This window comes from Vipera ursinii (genome assembly GCF_947247035.1).
Source record: "Vipera ursinii genome assembly, chromosome: 12".
NCBI lineage: Eukaryota > Metazoa > Chordata > Lepidosauria > Squamata > Viperidae > Vipera > Vipera ursinii.
The window spans coordinates 10,637,432-10,662,986 of NC_139525.1; the positions used below are offsets into that span (position 1 = coordinate 10,637,432).

The following is a 25,555-nucleotide window of genomic DNA, read 5'->3' on the forward strand; positions in this document are numbered from 1 at the left end:
TTAGCTAAAATCTCTTTACTCTTAACAGCTCCACTGGGATCTTGGGCAGACTCCATGCCTGCAGCCATGCTCCTTTTCATGTATTCTTGTCGTTCTATTTTTCCTCACCATTTCCCATTGATGCTAAGTTTCCTTGCTTTCCTGGCAATGGCTCCTCTTATCAACCTCCAGCAGCTGGACTCACTTCTTTTTATCCTATCTGGGCTGAGAAAATCCACTGGATGGTAGTAAAGAGATTCAGAAAACTCTTGATTCTTTGCTGCCCACTAGTGGACATTCAGATTTCTGCAGCCTGTATGATATCTTTACCTTTATATTTCTTTATCTTATTTTAAAATTACCCATTAAAATTGCCCAGGACTCCGGGCTGTCTGCCAATAAAATATTAAAAACATAAAAACAATATTTAAAATTTAAAAGAGACAAGCAATGTTAAAAATTAATTAAAACCTGGGGGGGGGGGTTTCCAGGTTTAACCAGCCCCATGGCTGTGTACTCCTCTGTATGCCCCAAGCAAGGATTGGGGCATGCAGGAGAGTGGAGTCTCACCTCACTTTTTTAAAAAAAAGGGGGGGTGTATATTGGAAGCAACAGCTGAGAAGATTCTCTTCCTGGACCTGGCCAGTTGGAATTCTTTGGCTGATGGGGTCCACAATGTACCTTCCCTGCCTGACCAGGTGAGATAGGCTGACATAACAGGACCAATGTGGTTTTGTAGGTAACCTGGCTCCATGCCATGTAGGGCTTTTAAGGTCCTACCCAACACCTTGAAACTTAAAGGTGCTTTTTCAAGAGGCAACTGGACTTCCTTTGTTCTTCCTTGAAGACGTTTCGCTTCTCATCCAAGAAGCTTCTTCAGCTTCTTCTTCTTCAGAAGCTTCCTCATCCAAGAGGTCAGAACCGAAAGAAGCTTCTTGGATGAGAAGCAAAACATCTTTAAGGAAAAACCAAGAAAGTCCAGTTGCCTCTTGAAAAAGCATGTCCCAGAGACAAGCATGACCTGGATGATTCGAGGATCTCCATAGACAGCTTTTTTCCCCCAGTTGACAATTCTGCCCTAAACAGTGGTCATCTGCTCAAAACAGCCCGAGTCCCTGCCTCGCTATCCCTAACAAATGAAGCTGCAGTAAGGAGATGCCAACTCTGGAGAACATGACTGAAACCCATCAAGGTTTTCTGGACTTCTACAACTCTATTCCTCAAGAGGTGGAGCAGGTTTGGGCTTCTCTGACCAGCATCTGTCCTTTTTGCTAAATCTTGCTACCAAAATATGAAACAGGCCACCAAATCTCAGGTGTGCAAGCATTTGGCAAGAACACCCAATCAAACGTGCTGTGATGAACTTTCCAGATTATCGCCAGCTCTCATCCCTTTGTTTATCACGTTCCTCAAGGCTTATGAGGTGACTTTGGCAATGAAAATAAAATCACATAAAAGGCAGCTACGAATATAAGGTGCAGGTCGTGATTTTTATGCACACAAATAGGTTTAGAAATGGTGACTTTCTCTGGAAATAGAAATGGATCTTTGATGCTGGATGAAGTACATGACCAGGTGTACTAACAGCCTACTTTGCTGCTGTTCGGGCTCTAACTTTGGTTAGAACACTGAGTAATGTTGAGGTATCTGCTTTCTCTTCCTATCCTCCCCCTCCCTTCTCTTCCTGCTATCTTTAAACTGGCCTAGTTTGCTTGTTACTTCAAATAGAACATTGTCTTCTGTTAAGTAAGACACATGACCATACCACCCAAGGCTGAGGATTTCATTACTCTTTGATCAGGTAGGAAAAACAAACAAGGTGGAAATCTCAAAGAAAGGTCTATGCTGTCAGGCTGCTCAGCTCAATGCCCTTGGGCAATGGAGCTTAAAAACATCGCTTCAGAGACCATTTGAAGTTACAACGGGACTGAAAAAAGTGAGTCAGTACAACCGTTGCAACATCCCCATGGTCACATGATCAAAATTTGGACCTTTGGTGACTGGCTCATGTTTGTGACGGTTGGGGTATCCCGGGGTCATTTACAGCAAACGGCTGTAAATGCGACTGTGTTGCCAAGCAACCAAAGTCCAGTCATGAGACCACGGAGGTGGGCCCGACCGTCGAAACCTCAGGACTGGCTCATAAGTAGCTCCAAAGTAGATCTGTCATAACTTTGAATGGGAACCAGGAGGACTATTTCTACTGTATATTTTAACCTGTCGGGTGCAACTACAGGTTGTCTTTGACCCACAACAGTTCATTTGGTGACTTAGGACCATTTTTCACACTTACAACCTTGGAAGCCTCCCCGTGATCACGTCATCAAAATTCAGATGCTTGGCAACCGGTTCATACTTAAGGTCACGAGGTCAACTTTTCCCACCTTCTGACACATAGTCAGTGAGGAAGCCAGATTTACTTAACCACCGTGTTACTCACTCAACAAGGGCAATGATATATTTAACAACTGTGGCAAGAAAAGTCATGAAATGGGGCAAAGTTGTCTCGTTTAGCAACGGAAATTTTGGGCTCAGCCCTAGTCATAAGCTATAACTTTTGGTTAAGCAAAAATCAATTTTACAAACAGGACTGGGAGGCCTTTGCCTTGATGTTCTCCATAAATGAATTAGCCAGTCTTAACTGAAGAATATTTGTCCATTATTTACTACATTAATAAGGATCAAGCTTGGGGAGAGTCAAGATATATCTTGAGTGGCTTTAGATTTGCTCTAAAATAAAGTCTCCAGTTGAATAAGGATTGATTTAGGGGGGATGCTATGGACATATCCATGTAGATTTTTCAACAGTAAATTTTGGAAAGCTTGCTGTTTTCCAACTTCCCAGTCTGACTACGGTCCTAAAATTTCCAGATTGCCTCTCATCCATGTATGAATCAAGTCTTATCCTGCCGAGATTTTCAAAAACAATACACAAAGCCTGTTACACCCACACGCACACCCACTCATGTGTGTGTATGTATGTGGTTAAAACATTACCCACACAGGAGTACCTTTGGATTTGTAAATTAAAAGTAACTGGTAATTTATAAAACCAAAGGTACTACTTTTGAATATTTGGTGCCTTAAAATCGTACCTAGTAAGCAAATCAGCCCTCATTTAAATCAAATTATATCTGATGACATTTGCAGTATATTCTCATGAATGCTAACTCTGAACACTGTAATTCAGAATAATGGAGTTGGTTGCCAGAGGATTGCAATTTTAGATATCAGTATTCCTCATTTCTTGTTAAAGCCCATGGGAACATTACAGAACAATCTAAATATAAAAAAGCTGAATCCACGATCTCTACCTTGTAGCACAAATATTTGCAGGTGGAGTTGTTTTTCCTAGAAAAAGCACTTTCTCCGGTTGTAGATTGTGTTGCTTTGGTGCAGCAAAATATGTCACAGTATACTTCAAATGGTCTCCAATTTTCCATCAGCTGTTTTAGATGTAGACTACAATGGATCATGTCTAGAGACAAGGACATCTGTCCTCACAACCAAAAATATCCACATCCTTCTCTGCTATAATTTGCAAGGAGCTAATAAATGCAGTGTTTATTTATATTTTGTTTCTATTTAAAGGTCAGTTCTGCTTTGCTTTCCCTTATAAACAGGCTCAAACTAATTAGCCAAGTATGAAAAAAGCCACCCACCTAAAAACAATGAAAATGCAACAATTAAGACAACAGAATAAATATCAGCACATTTAAATCAGGAGTCCGGGGTCTGTGTGTAAAAAAAAACTTAAAGAGGCAGAAAACTCCAAAAAAAAAATTGTTACCTCCTTGCAAGCTTTAATGTGACAGAACGGAAAATGCTTAAATATATGACTGGAGTAATCCCCTTAATGGCATTTAATGTTAATTAAATGAAATGAAGTGTGGTGTTGGCTGTTGTCCCATCTTCTTCTTTCTGAGGAAAAGACTTTGACATGTTCTTCATGACCAAGACAGGGTGCTTAGCTTGAAGGGGGGAAAAAAAGCACATCCTTGACCTGAAAGCCAAAGGAACAAATATCTATTATCTAAAAAACAGAGACTCACTTTTAAAAGTATCTAGCATAAATAATGAATTAAGCCATCAGAGAAGGAGTCCATTCCCTCTTAATCCACAGCTTCCTTCATCTCCAACATAAATACAGACTGTTGTTTCATTCAATATTAACTGAGCCATATTTTTCCAAAATACTATCTGTAAATGATTGAGAATGTGTTTTTTTAATCATCGTTTCATGAAACACACCATTTTTATTGATGCTTAATTTTTGTTACATGCAAACCCAGTAGGGAATGTTGGGAAAACATTTTCTTTCGGACCAAAGACTGAAAATTCTTATTTTTACCTGCAACTCTCAGGGGATTCTGGGTCCTGCCACTCACTAAATATAACTTATGTGGCTTTAGAAAGTTTTGTGTAATCATCATTTTAAAAGAGGCATACACATGTAGTCTCTTGACCTACGACTGCAATTGATCCCTAAATTTCTGTGGTTAAGGGAGACATTTGTTAAATGAGTTTTGCCTCGTTACACGATTTTTCTTGCCGCGGTTGTTAAATGAATCACTGCCCTTGCTGAGTGAGCAACATGGTTGTTAAATGAATCTGGCTTCCCCACTGACTTTGCTTGTCAGAAGGTGGGAAAAGTTGACCATGTGACCTTGGGACACAGCCACGGTCATAAGTATGAACCAGTTGCCAAGCATCTGAATGTTGATGACGTGATCATGGGGAGGCTTCAAAGGTTGTAAGTGTGAAAAATGGTCCTATGTCACTAAATGAACTGTTGTAAGTCAAGGACAACCTGTAGTTGTGCCCAGCAGGTTAAAATATGCAGTACAAATAGTCCTTGACTTATGACTGGTCCCCATTCAAAGTTATGACAGATCTACTTTGGAGCTACTCCTGAGCCAGTCCTGAAGTTGCGACGGTCGGGCCGACCTCCATGGTCACATGACTGGACTTTGGTTGCTTGGCAACACAGTCACATTTACAGCTATTTGCATGTGAGTGCCATTTACCGCAGCATTTCCCCAAATTGGCACTTACACCCGGTTTTCAGCAAAACCGTGCCATAGCAAACCATTGGTTCACTTAACGACCATACAGCTTGCTTTATGACTGCCGTAAGAGTCATAAAATTGAGTCAGTCGTGTGACTGACCCATTTTGTAACCATGACATCTTATGACCATAATAAGCATGTTCCACTACAGTTGTAGATTGAGGACTATCAGTAATATATCAAGGTACAGATTAAAACATGGTACGTTTGCACCCTTAAGAGGTAGATATTTAAAATAGTACATAAGCTGAGGCATTTCCCAAATACCAAGATGCAACGCCCCGTTTAAGAAGAGTGAAGTTACCTTGCTGTAAATGTTAATGTTGCAGGATCACATTGCCTTTTTTGATTCTTTTATACTGCGGTGGCTTTTAGGGTTACAGATAATTTGGTAGTATAATAGCCATTACCAGCATTCTTGTGAGCATCTTAAATTTTCAAAGTTCAAGGTTGATGGAATCAGAGTTGATGGCCGAAACAGAGGCAAAAGGACAGCAAATGTTTAAATCAATACACTTCACTAGTCTTCATTAATTCTAAAGCCCAGACAATTATACTAATGCAGGCAGCAAGAAAGCAAATCCATCAGTTACTAGGAAGCTTTGACTGATGCCATGCTTTGGTTATTTAAGGGGGAAGGATGTTTTTCTAGTCCTTACCCTGTTCACTTTGCTTTTTCTGGTCAGTTTTTCCCCAAAGACGTTGTATTTTTTAACATAGAAGACCTAGGTGTTTGTATACTTCCAATTCAGAAAGTATCTGCCATGTTTTGTTAAATGTCTTTGTACACACAGATGGCCCTTTCTGCATCACAGCATGGCGTCCAGCTTGCTGTCGGAGCGTTACAAAGGATTTGAAAGTGGGGTCCTTGGTGCTCTCTGAACTTGGTATTTGTTTTTTGCAGATGTTTCATTACCAGACTAGGTAACGTCGTCAGGGCTAGGATAAATGAGCCAGCACTTTGTACAACCCTGGGGTACAAATATTCTCTTCTATTGGGTTTGAAAATGACGAGTGCTTCCTATGTACTAACACCCCTCCTTGAAGTGTGATGGCAGTTATACATCAGCTTCAGAGGTGGCCTTGGTGTCTCCACATTGATTCATCCACTTCTCACCTTCAAAGCATTTTGCTGACGTTCCTTCACTCTTCCTTCATCTTGCAATCCAATTCTCATTTGTTTCCTCTTTGTAACCAAACGATCGCACATCACTTCTTAAAGGTGATGGTTTTTTTTTCGTTGTTGTTCATTCCACATTCATTCAGCATGCATTCTTTCTTGCATAACACGTATATCTATAGGGGTCATAGATCCTGGGGGGAAAATGAATTATTATTTTTTTGTGGAAAAAATAAAGGAGAAACCCTCAAAAGGGTCAAATCTGAAAGAGGTTTCACAAGGATTAAAAATGGTCAGTGTTTATCAGATGGATGTTTACTGCTTTGCTTTACAAAGGAAAATTCAACAGTGAAACCAAGAAAATAATTAAATTATTATTTATTTTTATTTTTATTTTAATTCCATTTATATCCTGCCCTTCTCCGAAGACTCAGGGCGGCTTACAAGCTTAGCAGTTAATTAATTAATCTCAATTAATCTCAATTAATCTCAAGGACAGCCAAGACTGATGTCAACCTCAGAGGGTACACCAGATAGGAATCACAACCAGGTGAGCTGATTCTACACTATTGTAAAGCTACATCGTCACTCTGCCAGGGCCTTTCCCACATATCGTTAAAGTACGCTACAGATTGAATATGGAGATTCTCAGTAATCCAGGTCACGCTCAAAGGTGCGTTTGTTCTTTCAAAAGGTAACTGGACTGTACAGTTACATATGCTAAAGATTCTGTCTACGAAGGAGTCACATCTGGCAGGACCCAGGTGGCAGACTTTTTCTGTGATGGCACCCACCCTACAGAACATCATTTCCCCCAAGGTAAGATTGTCCCCGTTCCCTGACATCCTTCCAGAGGCCTCTTAAAACATGGTTGTATCACCAGGCTTGGGGATCTCAAGAACGTGGTGACTTAAATGAGATGGCTGCATTGCCAATAATAATAATAATAATAATAATAATAATAATAATAATAATAATAATAATAATAATAATAATAATAACAACAACAACAACAACAACTCCTTTTGCCAATCTGTTGCTAGTACATTGCCCTGCCAATGTTGGTGGGAGTTCAAGTGGGTATCTTGATTAGGGTATTGTTTTCTGCTTGTTTGTCTGGTCTTAATCCCTGCTTATCTGGGTGTTGGTTGCTGGCGAAGATGCCTTCTGGTCTTTTGGTTTCCTTCTTAGCTTTTTTATTGTCTCTTTTCAAAGGTGTGTAAATACCATGTATATCTATGTGTTTATTTATGGCTGATTTATCCGAATGCCTTCCTGCTTCCAGGAATTCCCTTCTGGTTTTTTGCATTTAGCGTGGTCTAGGAAGCTAACAGTTTCCCAGTTCAAACTATGGTTGAGTCAGTCCATCCAGATTAGGGAGGTTTTATTGTATCTTCTGACTGCTATTCACAGATATTCATATCCTCTTCTATTGGAATCAAGAATAATCACTAACCATTTGCAGAAGAAGATTTTGTCGAGTTCCAAAAAGAAAAGAAAAGAAATAATTATTCAAATTTTTGAGGTGGAGAAGCTGCCTAATAATTGCATCCTAATTGGAGATCAAGAAAGACAACTACAATTCTATCATTTCCGGCATTTTTCAAAATTCTTTCTCTTGCTCCAAAAGGTCCTCTCATTCTAAGGCAATCCAAACAAAATATACCTACAGGAAAAAAAGAGACACTGAACAATGTACTAACACATTGGGCAGGAACCCCGAAAAGTGCATCAAAGCAGCTAACTTTCATAAAAAGATAAAAATGTCTCAGCATGAATGGAGTCCGCTGCAACAAATTTAAAAAAAAAGATGACATGGTTATTACCTTAGGAAAACAATGCGATAACACATTGTCAAAAGCCCCTCTTTATGGCTATTGCAAAGATATTTATGACACTTCAGAGAACTGACTTTGTGAACAGCAATATTATATTACAATGAGTTTCTAACAATGGATGGAGCAGATTCCGATAATGAACAATCTTCTTTAAGCAAACTCTTTTTCTCTTGTTTTCCTAAGCAGCCCTAAGACTGGTAGTTTAAAAGATGAATTTTCCTCTAGCCGAGCAATTATCAATTACCTCCATAACTATTCTCAAGAAACTGTCTTCACATAACAATATATTTAATACATTTAACATGTTCATTGATTTTTTTTCCCCTGTTGGCTAGACATTTTCCAAATACACTTCGATAAAAACGAAAAGATTTCATCAAAGGGGAAGCATATCAGAAGACTTTCCGTTTCCGTTGAAGTGGGACAATTCGACATTTTGCTCCTGTGTCAAAATAGCCACTGAAAAAGAATTTATCACCCTTTCTAGGGTCAAGCTTCCTTGCGAATTAGATTTTTAGATCTAATCCCACTCTGCAAAACAAAAGAAAGAATTTTTGGGACAGCTTTTCCTGTGTTTGAAAAACTCTTTTAGCTAAAGATGTCCAAGTTTTTCAATCTCAATTTAAGGTAGTGTCAGAATCCATTCATATCACATTTCATAAATGAACGGTTAGAATACTGGGCCTATCTTAGGGATTCTGCCATCTCTACGAGGGGGGGGAGAGGATGTTTATTCAGATTGCCGTAGGCTGTTTTCAAAGACCAGGAGAGCTTTTGATCTGGGGGGAACAGAGGGGGAGAGAGAGAGATCTGGTTTGTATCTCCATTTGAAACTGAAAGGAAGAATGCAATAACAATAAAATGCAAGAAGTTTTCCCTTTCCCACGAAAGGGCCTGACACCTAAGTAACTGATGTGAGCCTGACCAAATGGACTCAAGGGGGGAAGGTTGAAATGGGAATACTTTATATAGTATTGAAATGTAACTCAATGTCAGATCCTGTCTTGTATTGCCACAACCGATCTCATTCTAGTAAACTTTTCCCTTTTGGACAAACTTGGATCCAGGAGTTCTTATTTCCTAAGATGTGGATTGGGGTGGGTCCTGACAGGTAGAGATTCACTTTTCATTTTACTAGCCCTCTCTGCTGCTCTTAATGGTTTCTGATGCTATTTAAATCTGGGTAAGTTGTGTTCTCGTTACACCTTAGTTCAAAGGCCAAATTATTATTTATTATTATTATTATTATTTATTTCCCCTAAAGTTATAACCAAGCTCCTATAGCACAGGTCTGCAACCCGCGGCTCTGGAGCTGCATGCGGCTCTTTCAGCCGTCTCCTGCGGCTCCCAGTCTTCTGCCATGTGCAGTCCCCAAAAAAAAATGGGACTAAAAAAGTTCAACCAATCAATTCAAATATGCAGGTTAGGTGCATATCTCGCCTTGGATGCGCGCATGTACGCGCATGTGCACACATCTTTTTGCGGCTCCCAGTTTTTCCTTTCGTGAGGGAACCGGTTCCGAGTGGCTCTTTCACTGTTTCAGGTTGCTGACCCCTGTCCTATAGTGTCTATGTAAATTCTCAGTCATGCAGGTGATGGTTGTCCCAAAGGTGGTTTTTTTGGGTGGGGGGGGGCAACTGGACTTTGGTGTTTTTTTTTCTTGTAGAATTTATGCTTCTCATCCAAGAAGCTTCTTCAGTTCTGTTCAGTTCAGAACTAAAGAAGCTTCTTGGATGAGAAGCGAAACATCTTCAACGGGGGGGGGGGAAGAAACAAACTCAGCTTGATTGAAAGAAACCAACAAATTCTTTATTCCTTCGTGAGGAAGCAGTTAGAAATGTTCTCAACGTGTTAAATTGTTAAACAAAACAAAACCTTCTCCCGCCCACATTATTTATTGTATAATCTTCATCAAAGTTTCTCTCAGTAATTGGGCTATGCAAAATTGATTTTATATAATAGCAGATTTGCATTTTTTTTTAAAAAAATAAGATTTCGCTAAAAATATGGTATCTTAGTGAATCAGTCAGGACGTATGCAAATATTTAGCTGTGCCTTCCTTCACATCTTTGCAAAAGTAAGCCTTGCAAAAGTAAGCCTTGCCAAAGCAAGATATTTTAAAAGTATTTAATGCAGAATGTTTTAAAATAAGAAAAGCAAGTAGGAATATCAAGTGCTACAGCAGGAAAATGGAATTCATACTTTTAAATGCCAGCTTTACCAGTAGATGGCATGCTATCTTATGCAGATCTCATTTGTTTCCACTCAAAAAACTATTTAGAAAATAATTGTATTGTTTGTGAAGTGTTATACTATTCAGTTCCTAAATATATTGTAGTTATATGTTAATAATCTTGAAGTGGTGTGAATATTGATCAGCTAACATTCAACACAACAGTGATACCACTAGCATTACAGCTACTTGCAATACTGTAAATAAACAGTAACAATACTACAGTATACCGAGATCATAGCTCCTAATCACAATGCAAGCACCTTGCCTTCTAGTTTATTTATACTTTAGGAATTCATTACCAACACGTCGCAGTTGTTAAGTATGAATTCTGGGCTATTGACAGCTGCTCAAAAATTATTAAAACAGTAAGATTATTGCTAAGAAAAGATATGCAATTATGTACTTAAAAATAATGATAGTTTTGACAGTAAAAGCATCAAGTCACTTCCACACAAACATAAATCCCTAAATATGCTGAATTAAAAAAAATCCTTTTCAATTACTCTCCAAAGCTGATAATTTACAGGTTTTAGCAATCTGTTATTCGGCATAGTATACTTTGTTTAATGGACTCTTATCACCATAATCAGTATCTGCTTAAATAATGCCTGTTAACCCTCTGAACTGTGAATGTTCTTTTTTAAAGAGTGGGGCATGATGAATTTATGCAGTTTGCAATGTTTGAGTCTGTTCATCATTTTTCAAATTGTTTTCTTGGTCCAAAGGAAGCCCTGACATCTTGTTAAAGAAGAGATTGGACAACAATTTGTCTGATATGGTGTAGGGCAGGGCTTTTCAACCAGTGGTACGGGTACCACCTGTGGTACGTTGGCACCTAGCAGGTGGTACGCGACCCATCCTAGAAAAGTGGTAGCGGGGGAGGAGAATGAGCTGAACCTGTGGCAGCACCACACAAGCCGGAGCGAGAGACGTCTGGAGCTGCAGGGCTGTCAGGGCTGAGTGGAAGTGCCAGGATCAGCACCAGGATCCAGCTGGAGCTCAGCACTGATCCTGGCGCTTCTGCTGAGCCCAGAAGAAGCGCCGATCAGCTGGAACGTTGCAGCATATCCAGGGTCTCGTGATTTAGATTCAAATGCTTGGCAACTGATTCATATTTATGACGGTCACAGTCTCCCAGGGTCATGTGAAGTGACCACAACCTGCCGCAACCACCCAACAGATGGGGGGAATAAAAACCAGACACCCCCCACCTCACCCCTGCTGCCAATCCTCAACAGAAATGCTCACAACAATGAAAACCTCGGACAGGAGGAAGAGTGCCGCCAGGCGGGCAGGCAGGTGTCTTGCTCGGCTGTGGCTTGGGGGGCACTTTTTTCAGTGCCATTGTAACTTCAGTCACTAAGCTAACTGTTGTAAGTCGAGGACTACCTGTACTTCACTTTTTTCCTTTTTTAGGGGGGGGGGAATCATCAAGTTTTTGACACCTTGCTACTCAACTGGTGGTACTTGGATGTTGCCATATCCTAAAGGTGGTACAATGGGTGAAAAGGTTGAAAAGGCCTGGTGTAGAGTCTGCTGCTTGAGCAAGGGCTTGATTAGAAGACAACCAAGGTCCCGTCCAACTCTGTTATTCTGTAAATCCTTTACCACCTTCTTTTCACTCCTGTGAGGTCCTTATTACTATTCTTCTCCTATAGTGCTACCTTCTATCCTAGGATGGTGGCTGTTCGTTTTTAGACAAATCTCTCCTCAAACTTACGTGCTCCACAAAACTTTTTGACACCTCCATCCTTTTCTAATTCATCTTGAAGCTCACTCGAGATCACGTTGCTTCAGTTTACTTCTGCCTCTACTCTCTTCTGACATCTTTTGTCCTTTCTTTGTTGTTCCTTTCTTTTTAAACATTCTCATGGGTAAACTAGCCAGAGTTTCTGGAATTGGGTGCCGTGTAAAATAAATAAAACACCATTTAATTATTTTGGGCAACTTGTCCTCTTTATGTTCTGCAAAATAATTTAAATGCTCCCATCTTCCATATTCTGGGTTATAATTCCAGGAATTTTTGAAAGGCACTAGAGCAGGGGTAGGCAACCTCGGCTCTTTTATGACTCATGGACTTCAACTCCCAGAATTCCTGAGCCAGCCAAGCCAAGCTGGCTCAGGAATTCTGGGAGTTGAAGTCCATGAGTCATAAAAGAGCCGAGGTTGCCTACCCCTGCACTAGAGGCTATACTACTGGTTACGTCAGTCCTTTGAATAAAATTTTTCACATTTCTCAGAGACGTTTATTATTAACCTCTAGTCGACATGTTTGAAATGGTTATGATTTAAATGCTCCCATCTTCCATATTCTGGGTTATAATTCCAGGAATTTTTGAAAGGCACTAGAGCAGGGGTAGGCAACCTCGGCTCTTTTATGACTCATGGACTTCAACTCCCAGAATTCCTGAGCCAGCCAAGCCAAGCTGGCTCAGGAATTCTGGGAGTTGAAGTCCATGAGTCATAAAAGAGCTGAGGTTGCCTACCCCTGCACTAGAGGCTATACTACTGGTTACGTCAGTCCTTTGAATAAAATTTTTCACATTTCTCAGAGACGTTTATTATTAACCTCTAGTTGACATGTTTGAAATGGTTATGACCAGGGCTTTTTTTGTCATCGAATGCTCAGAACGGAGTTCCGGCACCTTTTTTGGATGGAACCTTGTAGGGTAGGCAAGGCGGGCTGTATGACATGTGTGAGTTCTGGCACCTTTTTCTTTTACAAAAAAAGCACTGGTTATGACGGTTCCGTTTTACAGTGGTATAATCTGCAGTGCATACGTATGGCTATTCATGCAAACTTTCAAAGCAATTATGATATTAACCAAGCTATTTTAACTATTTTCCTGCTTAATAAGTTCTCTCTGTATATTATATTTGCATATTATATTCCCAATGAGGGAGTGCACATAGTTGAATTCTCTTCCGTTTTAGTGAATTTGAAGGAACAGTTGTTCTACTTTTGATCTTGATGGAGAAGTTGACCCCATTTCCTAAAGACTGGATTCTTGCACTAGATAATAATTTAAAACGACGCTTTTAAAGCTACAGAAAATTCCACTGACAAGTCAAAATCTTCATCATTTTTTAGATTTAGATTTAATTAGATTTATATATCGCCCTTTTCCCGTAGGACTCAGGGCGGTTTACAAGGTGTTTAAAACATCAATACGATACAAAAATTTAAAAAAACAATTAAAAATAATTAAATTCGATCCCTGAAATTCGATCATCATTACCACCATCATCTTCCTGACTTATCTTAAAATATTATATGGAAGGGGGGGTGGAACTGTTATCTGCAATATACAAATCTCTGGTTCTTGACTCAACTTCAAGTTTGTGAAAATTGGAAATGCATGGAAAAAATACTGGGATTTAGCTTCATGTGTTGCATGAAATAATTCCTTTTGGTTAAGGTGCTGAGTACTTTTTACCTTCTCTTAAACCAAAATATTTTTTTTGCAGCTGAATTTGCCCTATGGGTCAGAATTGCAGTAATGACAAACAAAAAGGAAATGCTTTCTTTTTTCTGTGCTATTGGTTTTCAAAAAGATAGATGCTCTTAAGATTCCTAAAATTTATTTCTGAGTGCACATTCAGGGAACAATGGATCCTGCATTTTCCTTTTCCCCCCCTTAAATTCATCTTGATTTTTGACCAACTTGATAGTTTGCACACTGAATTTCCTGAGCAATGGAGTACGTTTTAGATATTATTGCTTATTTATTTGGTGGTTGAATTCCCAAGACTCATGGTCTTGGGCGACTTTAATCTACCGTCCCTGGGAGGATCGTCCGAACTGGCTCGGGAGTTCATGGCTTCCATGACGGCCATGGACCTGCTGCAAATAATTTCTGGGCCGACTCATGAGAGAGGCCACAACCCAGACTTGGTGTTCTTGTCTGGACGGTGGCGTGATGATGTCGGTGGGGGTGCCACAACTATTACGCCCCTGTCATGGACCGATCACCACCTCCTGCGGCTAGACTTCCCCCTTGCCACCCCCCACCGTGGGTGCACGGTGCCAGTCAGATGGTACCGCCCTAGGCGCCTAATGGACCCTGATAAGTTCCAGGCAGCGCTTAGGGACTCGCATGCACCCCCTGCTCACAGCTCGGCAGAAGCCTTAGTGGATGCCTGGGAAAAGGCAGCCACGGAGGCTCTGGACCGAGTTGTACCCTTGCGGCCTCTGACCCGGCGCAGATCCCAGCGAGCCCCATGGTTCACCGAGGAGCTCCGGGAGATGAAGCGTCGGAGACGGGGCCTAGAGAGCCGTTGGAGGTCCAGTCGATCCGAATCCGACCGATTGCGACTAAGAATCCTCACCAGGTCTTATCTCGCTGCGATAAGGGTGGCAAAATCCAACTACTTTTCCACCCTCATCGCGTCCGCAGATAATCGCCCGGCTGCCTTGTTCAGGGTGACTCGCTCCCTATTAAACCAAGAGGTGAGGGAGGAACCCTTGCAGGGTCGAGCCGAGGAATTTGGTCAATATCTGCTGGATAAAATCGCTCGGATTCGAACTGGTCTGGACTCCAACTGGGCTGAGATGGAAGAACAAGACATGGACAGTCTTGTCGACGTCATCTGGGAAGAATTTGATCCTGTAACTCCTAAGGAAGTGGACAGGATTATGAGAAGGTTGAGCTCCTCCACATGCTTACTGGACCCGTGCCCTTCCTGGCTGGCCTATACAGCTCGAGAGGCGACACGAGGCTGGTTCCTAGCGGTCATCTCTGCTTCTCTGAGTGAGGGTCACTTCCCCACCGCCTTGAAGGAGGCGGTGGTGAGACCTCTCCTCAAGAAGCCCACCTTGGACCCATCCTCTTTGAATAACTTTCGTCCAGTCTCCAATCTTCGCTTCCTTGCGAAGGTTGTTGAGAGCGTGGTGGCGCACCAACTTCCTCAGATCCTGGATGAAGCGGTTTATCTAGACCCGTACCAATCGGGTTTCAGGCCGGGCTACAGCACGGAGACGGCATTGGTCGCTCTGATGAATGATCTCTGGAGAGCCCGGGACAGGGGCCATTCCTCTGTCCTAGTCTTATTAGACCTCTCGGCGGCTTTCGATACCATCGACCATGGTATCTTGCTGCGACGCCTCAGGGGACTGGGAGTGGGAGGCACGGTTCTACGTTGGTTCTCCTCCTTTCTCCAGGGTCGCTCGCAGTCGGTGCTGACAGGGGGACAGAGGTCGACCCCGAGGCCTCTCGCTTGCGGAGTCCCTCAGGGGTCGGTCCTCTCGCCTCTCCTGTTCGACATCTACATGAAACCGCTGGGTGAGATCATTCGCAGTTTTGGAGTAGGGTACCATCAGTATGCTGATGACACCCAGCTTTTTATCTCAACTCCTAACAATATCAGTGATGCCCTAGACGTGATGTCCCGCTGCCTGAAAGCGGTCCGGGAATGGATGGGGAGAAACAGGCTTCAACTGAACCCGGACAAGACTGAATGGCTGTACGTACCGGCAAGCCAGGAGAGTCAGAACGTCCCACTGCTTAACATTGGGGACAAGTTACTTCCCCCGGCTGATAGGGCCCGCAACCTGGGTGTCCTCCAAGACTCGCAGCTCTCCCTGGAAGACCACATTGGAGCTGTGACCAAGGGGGCCTTCTCCCGGGTTCGACTAGTTCGCCAACTACGGCCTTATCTAGACCTGGATTCCTTACGTACAGTCACCCATGCCCTTGTGACATCTCGCCTAGACTATTGTAACGCTCTCTACATGGGGCTGCCCTTGAGATCCACTCGGAAGCTTCAACTGGTGCAAAGTGCGGCGGCACGGACACTCTTGGGAGCCTCCCGATACTCCCATATCACACCTCTCCTCCGTGCGCTGCACTGGCTTCCGGTTGCCTTCCGTGTGAAGTTCAAGGTGCTAACAATGACATTCAAAGCCCTACATGGCATGGGTCCGGACTACCTACGGGAGCACCTTCTGCCGATGTCAGCACCCCACCGTCCTGTGCGCTCCCACAGAGAGGGCCTCCTCAGGGTGCCACCGCTCAAGGAATGTCGGCTGGTGGCCCCCAGGGGGAGGGCATTCTCAGTGGGTGCGCCAGCCCTCTGGAACACCTTACCTACCGAAATCCGGATGGCCCCTGACCTCCGTACCTTCCGTCGCGACTTAAAAACTTTTTTGTTCCAGCAGGCTGGCCTGGCATGATAGCGTTAATTGGGGTCCCAGTTTGTGTGCATTAGTGTTTCTTATTATTTTATTGTTCGGTCTGTATACCTTCCCTTCCTCTGTACACCGCCCCGAGTCCCTCGGGAGAAGGGCGGTTTATAAAAACTAATAAATAAATAAATAAATAAATAAATAGATAGGTTTTACGGCACTTTCGGTCTTTATTGCATTCTGAGGCACTTTAAATGCTTTTAGGAATAGAAATGGATACTTCAAATACTAACAACAACAATCAGAAGGTATATTTATACCATAGGCACAACTCCAATTCACTTCACAAACAAAGATGTGTGCATAAACACAAAACAATTTTCTTAGCAATAACTAAAATTATATAAAAAATATGTTCCATCGCAAAAAGTTTTTAAAATACTGTGCAATTTATTGGGGAAAATTCCTCATACATTACAACTGCATAAGTGATGGATATCAGATATAAATCTGAAGAATATATTAAAAAATATTTTAATATGTTAGTCGACTTCATTCTCACCTACTTCTAATTCCATGACTTAGTTCTATTATTCTGCAAACCTCCTGAAGGCAGGACAAGCAATGGATGAAAGTTAATCAAGGAGAGAAGCAGCCTAGAACTAAAGAGAATTTCCTGACAATGAGAACAATTAATCCGAGGAAGGACTTGCCTACAGAAATTGTAAATGCTCCATCACTGGAGGCTTCAAAGATACTGGACTGCCAATTGTCTGAAATGGTATAGGTCCCCTGCTCAAGTAGCACATTAGACTAGAAGATTTCCAAGGGCCTTCCAACTATTACTCTGTTATTCAAGTCCAATCTCTTTCCTATATTTTAAGATTCATGTAAATGTGGATTTGATTTCATCTCAAGACAAGATCCTTCTATAAACATTGGGATACAAGTGCTTAAACACAGTGCTTTGGTTAGGAAAGTAATCACCACTTTTAACACCATCACACAGTTGATATTTATTTGAATGTATTAGTTGGCCAGCTACAATGGAGCTGATCCTCCAGATCTTATTGCGAGGACAAATTAGAACATCTCAATCATGACAGGAGGAAGGCTATAAAATGAAATATGACATATAGCAATAAGTTTGTCCACACAGTCGCTGGGGAGCCAAGGTTGACTTGAAGCTCCAAAATTGTTATTCTGATTATTATTCCAATCCCTACTGCACATACATCAAAAGGCCTCGAGCTATCTCATCAAACAGGATGGAGTTTAAAGCAGGGGATCCCCAACCCCGAGTCCGTGGACCGGTACTGGGCCACGGCATGCCAACAACTGGTCTGCACAAACAAGCAAAGCCCCATCTGTGGGATACAGGCAGCACAAAACCCCACACACTCTCCGGTCCGTGGAAAAACCTGTCTCCATGGAACTGGTCCCTGGTGCCCAAAAGGTTGGGGAACCTCTCGTTTAGAGAACAACTGCTGGTAAGATACTTGCATCGTCTCTTTCTCAAATGCAACCTGCATCGTCAGACCAGCAATATTCATCCCTGGAACGACTTTTTTTTTCCCCTTCTGCAGTTTGGTTGAGGGCACCCCATTTTTTGACTCTCCAGCAATGCATGCCGAACTTAGCAAGTGAAACAACACCAAACGAACCAGGTGTTTGCAATCCGGGGAGAGGGTATAATCACTGCCTAAGTCCTTTGGGGACCCGTCTTCCTGCAGTCGTCCTGCCAGCACCCCAGTTTTAACGCTGCAGGAATTCACCCTGAACGGCAAGCGCGAGCTGGTGGGACCCGGAGGGCGTCCGGCTCGCAGGTAACTTGCACGACCAAACTCTCTTAGGTCTTCTTACCCCCCCCGCCCATCCCCTACCCCCACCACCACTTTCAAGTCCTGCACGAGTCCAGTTTTTGCATGCAACGCAAGAACGGAGCGGCAGCTGCAATTCAGGAGCGCTCAGCCCCCCCACCCCCTTTATGGGGGGAAGGGGGTTAGCTGGGAAAGCCGCTCCCAGGCTGATTTTAGGAGCTCAACCCGGGGAACAACCATCCCCCGCCCACCCCACCCCGTCCAATTCGTCCCCTCCCCTCCTTCCAAGTCGTTGCACGGCAGTTTTGTCCTCCTATTCTTTGCAAAGTGGGTCGACCGCGGGGGGGAACAGGTGGGAAGCGTCCTCCTTGCGCCCCCCCTGGAGAACCCCCCCCAACCACGCCTGCAAGAAAGGGAAGGGCCGGAATGCAGCGCCCCCCCCCTTCCCGCGCTTTGCAAATCCCGGGAAAGCCTGGCGGACCCGAGCCCCGCGCCGCCGCCGTTCCCGGAACGCGCCACTCCTCCCTCCCCCCCCCGCGGCCAGGCTGGCTGCTGCCGGCCGAGCGTCGCCCCGCCGCTGCTGCTGTTCCTTCTGCGCGCGCGAGCGAGCGAGCGAGTGAGCGTGCGGGACCCCCTCCCGCCGCCGCCGGCGCGCGCGCGCCTGCCTCCCAAGCCGGCGCTGTTCCTCGCCAGAGTCTCTCCCCCCCCCCGAGGCTGAGAGGCGGGGGCAGAGACTGTCCCGGCCGGCGCTGATCTCGAGCGGCGATTGGCCGCTGTCTGCGCTGACGTCACGATCATGATGAGAATTAATGATCGGAGGCGCTGATTTCATTGTGTGACGCCGGGACCGACCCAGCCGAAACCGGCTGAATTCGGAGCCCTGGGGCCCCCCGCGGCAGCCCCGCCCGGCCCGCAGAGCACGGTGGGTTCGGCGGAGGGGGCTGGAGGGGGGCGGGGTGGGGAGGGGGAGGGGCGGGGAGGGCGGGCGGCCCCGGAGGGGGGAGGGGCGGCGGTGGGAGGGGGGGCTGGCGGGCAGCCGGCCTTCCCGCCAGGCCTCGTCGAGGCCTGCAAGAACGGCTCCTCCTCGGTTTACGGCTCGGCGGGGAAAGGGAGTGGCGGGGTGGGGGGTCGAAGGAGAAGGAAAAAAAAAAGAGAAAGAATTGACGAGTTTCGGGGCTTCAGTCTGGAGCTCGCGGAGCAGAACTCGGGCCGCGCATGCGTGCCGCTGGCTTCGCTCGATCTGCGGCAAGAGACGCTGGGGCGCGAGGGAGGCCGCGCCTGCGCAAAGGAGCGCCCTGTCGCCAGACTGCCCTCGCTTTGCGTGTCTTTTTGTACGTAAAGGCGATTTGGGCGGCGGGGCGAGGGCGGGGGGGGGGAAAGGAAGGTAGCCGGCGAGGTCCAAAATACCCTCGGTGTGGGTCCGGCGCTTGTTTTTCATGCGATCCGCCAGTTCTTTGTATTTTTGAAAGTGGTTTGCAAAGGTATCTTATGTGATCTGTCGAAGAAGGAGTTGGAAAGAGAGAGAAGCAACGAGGTTGCTTTTTGAGTCGTTCATCTGTCCGCTAAATAATACCGAAATAGGCTTGCCTATTTTTAAAAGTTATTTCAGTCTCTGCATCAGTGCTTCTCGTGCAATAAAATGCCATAAGAGGAAAATATAACAGTTGATTGGTTTGTGAACAGTGGGTGAACCCCATCGAAAGTTCCCATATATTTCATAGTGTTGTACAGAGGAAGCCAGGCAACTGATTTCATTCAATCATTCTTAAGGCATGGATTAGTGCAGTATTTTTATTTATTTATTTATTATTTATTTTAATTCCATTTATATCCCGCCCTTCTCCGAAGACTCAGGGCGGCTTACAAGCTTAGCAGCAGCCTTCATTCTATGTATATGCCTGCTTATTAGGGCTTTCACACACACACCCCCAAGCGACATTATTACAAAGTCAGCTTATTGCCCCCAACAATCTGGGTCCTCATTTTACCTACCTCGGAATGATGGAAGGCTGAGTCAACCTTGAGCCTGGTGGGATGCGAACCTGCACTAATGGCAGGCAGCTGGTGTTACTTAAGGAGGCGTTAGCCCTTGGACCTCAGCTCCCATACTCCTCAGCCAGCAAGTTCACTGGGGGATTCTGGGAGTTGAAACCCACACATCTTAAAGCATGCTGGCTGAGGAATTCTGGGAGTTGGAAGTACAGACATCCTAAAGTTGCCAAGCTTGAGAAAGACTGGATTAAAATATTATGCAAACAATGCCAGTTAATAGGTGTCAAAAGGTCACATCTAGGCTACTGCACGAATTATGTCTCTCTAGTAATCCAGTGATTAAGTAACACCTCTTGTAGTGACAGACATTATTCCATACTAGTCTTTTCCTACAACAGTAGAAACGGATAAGTGGTTTGAAAATGGGAGCATTGCAAGGTTCTGGTATTTCTGAAAACCAATTTGCTTAATTTAATTTAAATGTAAAGATGAGTTTGCATTTCCTACTAGGAAAGGCATGAAATAGGCCCTTTGTATTGTCTGATGCTTAATTTGACTTGGAAATGAAATCTGTATTGGATTAGTCAGCTCAGTGTGATAAGAAAATTGTAAGTTTTCCTATAGATAACATTTTGCATCTTCAACATATGTCCAGAGTAGGACACAGCAGAACAAAGGAAGCTAAAAAACAAACAAACATAAAACTTGGCAGCAGTTAGGCAAACAGGTGTCTGTGGGAATAAAATAAAATGGTTTTAATTTCATGCCTCAAATGCAAAAGCATGAATGGCACGTGAGCTTTGTGGAATATTGCAAGGCAAGGTGTGTCATATTGAGAGGAGCCTTGTTGCTGGTCTTTGAATACAGCAGAACAAGCAGTTATGCTTTTGGTGTATGAGCAGGTTCATGTCCCTGTGTGTGGGTCTTTTGTGGTTTCAGTCATTCCTTTCATTCTTTTTAACTGCTTGAATAGTGACCAGAAATGTCAAAAATCAATGTAAGGTCCTTCAGTTTGGGGAAAGATACTTCTATGATAATGAATGCTTGCTGCCATATTAAACGGCCATCACTTGGATTAAGATGGGTGGCTATGGAAATTGAATGAATGAATGGATGGATGAATAAACAATTCAGCTGATACTGGTGTTCTGTAGAGTTGTACTTTGAATTACAGCATTGCTTAAATAATTTCAGGGAGTGAGATGTGGCTTCAGTACCCAACCACGATCTGCAATATGGAGGCAATAGTGAGGGGTTGCTTACATGGTTATATATGTAAAGTGCTTTGAAGTCATGACATGAAATTATATAATTTATCTAGTCTAATTTTAAGCTGGCATCAGGCCAAGATTGCTTTGGTCACTCCCGGAGCTGACAGCTGTAAGGGAGAATACATCCCTGTTGGTTCCAATAAATCTCTCAGACACTTTTTTCCCTATTTTCAAGCCTCATACCCTTCCTGGCCTCCTGATGTGGGAGATGCCAGTTTGCAGTGTCTCTCGCCCATTTTAGAATTTGGTATCTGAAGCTGGGAGGGGAGGAAGGGAAAGAGGTTTCAAATCCAGCTCTTTCTGTGTTTGCCTACTTTCTTTTTCAGAGCTCAGTGTTAAATACTATTCAACATTTATTTAAAATAATGAAAGAGATAACTGGGAATTGCACCGTTGTAATGATGGTTGGTCGCAGGGTCAGCCATAATTCAAGATGGTAAAAAATACTTGGCTCTCCTGCCCTGTCCTATTTTTCCCACCACAGCCCTGTGACTTAGGTTGGGCAGAAAGAAGAAGAGAGAGCGCCTGGACCAAAGCCATCCCAACTAGCTTTCACGCCTAAGAGAGACCTTGAATTCGCCATTCTCTGGTTTCCTGACCATCCCTTTAACCACTATATCAATCTGGCTCTCACATTATTCTATTGCAGAATAACAGGGTTGGAAGGGACCTTTAGAGGTCTTCTCATCCAAACCCCTCCTCAAGCAGGAGACCCAGGGGTAGGCAACCTTGGCTCTTTTATGACTCGTGGACTTCAACTCCCAGAATTCCTGAGCCAGCCTGGCTCAGCTTGGAAACCTCTCCCTTTCCCCTCAGCGTGGCTGGCTCAGGAATTCTGGGAGTTGAAGTCCACGAGTCATAAAGCGGCCTAGGCCTAGGCTAGGGGTAGGCAACCTTGGCTCTTTTAGGACTCGTGGACTTCAACTCCCAGAATTCCTGAGCCAGCCTGGCTCAGCTTGGAAACCTCTCCCTTTCTCCTCAGCGTGGCTGGCTCAGGAATTCTGGGAGTTGAAGTCCACGAGTCCTAAAAGAGCCGAGGTTGCCTACCCCTGCGCTAGACCATTCCAGACAAACGGCTGTCCTGGCTCTCCTTAAAAAGCCTCCAGTGATGGACCATTACTTTGTTTCTCTTTTATCTACCAAGGTAGTTTTTGTTTTTGAATCAATATCTGGCACAATAAGAGAGTGGATACGTGCTAGTAAATTGAAACATTCCGTCAAAACAACGACCTTCTAATTAGAAAATAAGGCTGGTTTTCTTTCTCAACAGGAGCTCTAACCCAGCCCTGGGGTTTGATGAATTGTTGGTTGCAAACCAGCATTTCTTCCTTTAACTTTCATATACTGGGCTTACTATGTACTTATTCAGTTCAGTATAATTTTCTTCATTTTTCTGTTCATGTCTTTCCCAAATAAATGTGGACAGTAGAGTAATGTACTTAAGGAGAAAGCATGGTAAGGCCAGCGTCAATTTCCGTTGACTTTAGGTGGCAGTCTTTGATTAAAAGTTAGCTTCTAGAAATTTGGGGGGAGAAATCAATACAGAATCGCTCATTGCTCCAGAACCGGTATTTGTATCTTCTTTGCAACTTTCCAGCAAGGAACAAAGTACGTATTTTATAAAACACAATATGAGCACGAATGGTTCTGATAGGCTGCATTGCATCGATTCTTTGTGTGTCCCTTGGGTTTTCATTCATTCATATCCCGCCTTCATTATTTTCACCAATAACTCAACATACCCAGCACATCTTCCTTCCTCCTCTTATTTTCCCCATAGCAACAACCCTGGGCGACCCAGCTGGCTAAATGCCATAAGGTGGGAACAGAAGCTCACCGTCTCCTGGTGATTGGCCCTCAGCTGGCTTTCTTGGTTAAGGCAAGACTTGAACTCATGATCTCTTGCTTTCTAGCCTGGTGCCTTAACCAACTAGACCAGGGGTAGGCAACCTCAGCTCTTTTATGACTCATGGACTTCAACTCCCAGAATTCATGAGTCAGCATAGCTCTGGGAGTTGAAGTCCATGAGTCATAAAAGAGCCGAGGTTGCCTACCCCTGGACTAGACCAAACTGACTCTCTCAATTATGGCAGTAAAGAATAACATCTACTCCACCCGAGACCTATTCATCCTGGGCTTTGCTTTGTGGCTATAGTAGTAGAATGCTCTATTTATTTGTTGTTTTGTGGCATGAAAATTACAAGAGGGGCGGGGTTTATACATTTATATGGTTTTTCAATTAAGTCTAAGTGTGTGTTTTAGAGAGGCACTTGTGTTGATGTGCCAATACTTGTGTTTTTGGCATCATTATAAGGGGGGAAATCCTCAGCATGGTTCTAGCCAGTTTAAGCACTCTCTGGGACTGAGCGTCTGGTTTCCTTCACAATAAAACTAGAGAAGAACAAATGTGCAATTGAATTTTTCATAGTACATATAATGCACATTTTGTGACACCTTAAAGATAAAGAGATGTGTCGTGTCATCAGTTTCTGTGTATCAGAACCTACTTGTGGAGTGATTGATCAGTGGAACGACTCACCTCCAAATGTTGTGGATGCTCCAACACTGGAGGTTTTTAAGAAGAGATTAGACAACCATCTATCTGAAATGGTATATGCTTTCCTACCTGAGCAGGGGGTTGGACTAGAAGACCTCCAAGGTCCCTTCCAACTCTATTATTCTGTTATTCTGATATAAGGAGTTCAGTTGGCCTAGGTGTAAAGTCATTTAGATGATGCTGTCAACTTTTGAAATAGAAAAGTGCACACAAAACATCTTTGTGATCTGTTATGGGTACATCTGATGTGACCTCATTTATTTATTTATTTTTTAAAAAAAACAGGTAGTCCAACATTTTTGTTGCCAGGCGAGATAGTTGATAGGCGAGTTTTGCCCCATTTTACGACCTTTCTTGCCATAGTCGTTAAATGAATCACTGTAGTTGTTAAGTTAGTAACGCTCTCGTTAAGTGAATCTGGCTTCCCCAGTTGACTTTGCTTGTCGGAAGGTCGCAAAAGGAGGTCACGTGACACACACACCCCAGGACACTGCGACTGTCATAAATACGAGTCTGTTGCCAAGCAACAGAATTTTGATCATGTGACTGTGGGGATGCTGCAACAGTCCTAAGTGGGGAAAAACAGTCCATACGTCACTTTTTTCAGTGCTGTTGTAACTTCGAACCGTCACTGGACAAACTGCAATACTGTGATGCGTCGCGGACTACCTGTGAGCTAATAAAGTAATAATGGTAATTGTTATCACTCAGCGTAAAAACTATGAGTCTCAGTGTAATTTGTGGGTCAGTGTCTACTATGGTGAATTATAGCATGTATGCTAGAAATAACAGCTAACTAGCCATCTTGAAATGGCTTCATCAGACCTGTTTTTTTTAATTCCATTTATATCCCGCCCTTCTCCGAAGACTCAGGGCGGCTTACAAGCTTAGCAGTAGCCTTCATTCTATGTATATGCCTGCTTGTTAGGGCTTTCACACACACACCCCCAAGCGGCATTATTACAAAGTTAGCTTAATTGCCCCCAACAATCTGGGTCCTCATTTTACCTACCTCGGAAGGATGGAAGGCTGAGTCAACCTTGAGCCTGGTGGGATTTTTTATTTTTTATTTTCATTCCATTTATATCCCGCCCTTCTCCGAAGACTCAGGGCGGCTTACAAGCTTAGCAGTAGCCTTCATTCTATGTATATGCCTGCTTGTTAGGGCTTTCACACACACCCCAAGCGGCATTATTACAAAGTCATCTTAATTGCCCCCAACAATCTGGGTCCTCATTTTACCTACCTCGGAAGGATGGAAGGCTGAGTCAACCTTGAGCCTGGTGGGATTTTTTATTTTTTATTTTCATTCCATTTATATCCCGCCCTTCTCCGAAGACTCAGGGCGGCTTACAAGCTTAGCAGTAGCCTTCATTCTATGTATATGCCTGCTTGTTAGGGCTTTCACACACACCCCAAGCGGCATTATTACAAAGTCAGCTTAATTGCCCCCAACAATCTGGGTCCTCATTTTACCTACCTCGGAAGGATGGAAGGCTGAGTCAACCTTGAGCCTGGTGGGATGCGAACCTGCACTAATTTTTCAGC

The 25,555-nt window shown here is 43.7% G+C and overlaps 1 protein-coding gene across 2 annotated transcripts in view; it reads left to right on the forward strand.

Annotated features, from left to right (window-relative positions):
- Positions 1-19,026: 19,026 nt before the first annotated feature.
- HDX (highly divergent homeobox) overlaps positions 19,027-25,555 on the forward strand; it is a 30,251-nt gene continuing 23,722 nt past the window's right edge. The window contains exon 1 of one of the 2 annotated variants that reach the window (XM_083372181.1): positions 19,027-19,109. The gene's annotated coding sequence lies outside the window, so the exon portion shown is untranslated. The remainder of the gene's footprint in view (positions 19,110-25,555) is intronic. The other variant, XM_083372182.1, reaches the window with a different exon arrangement.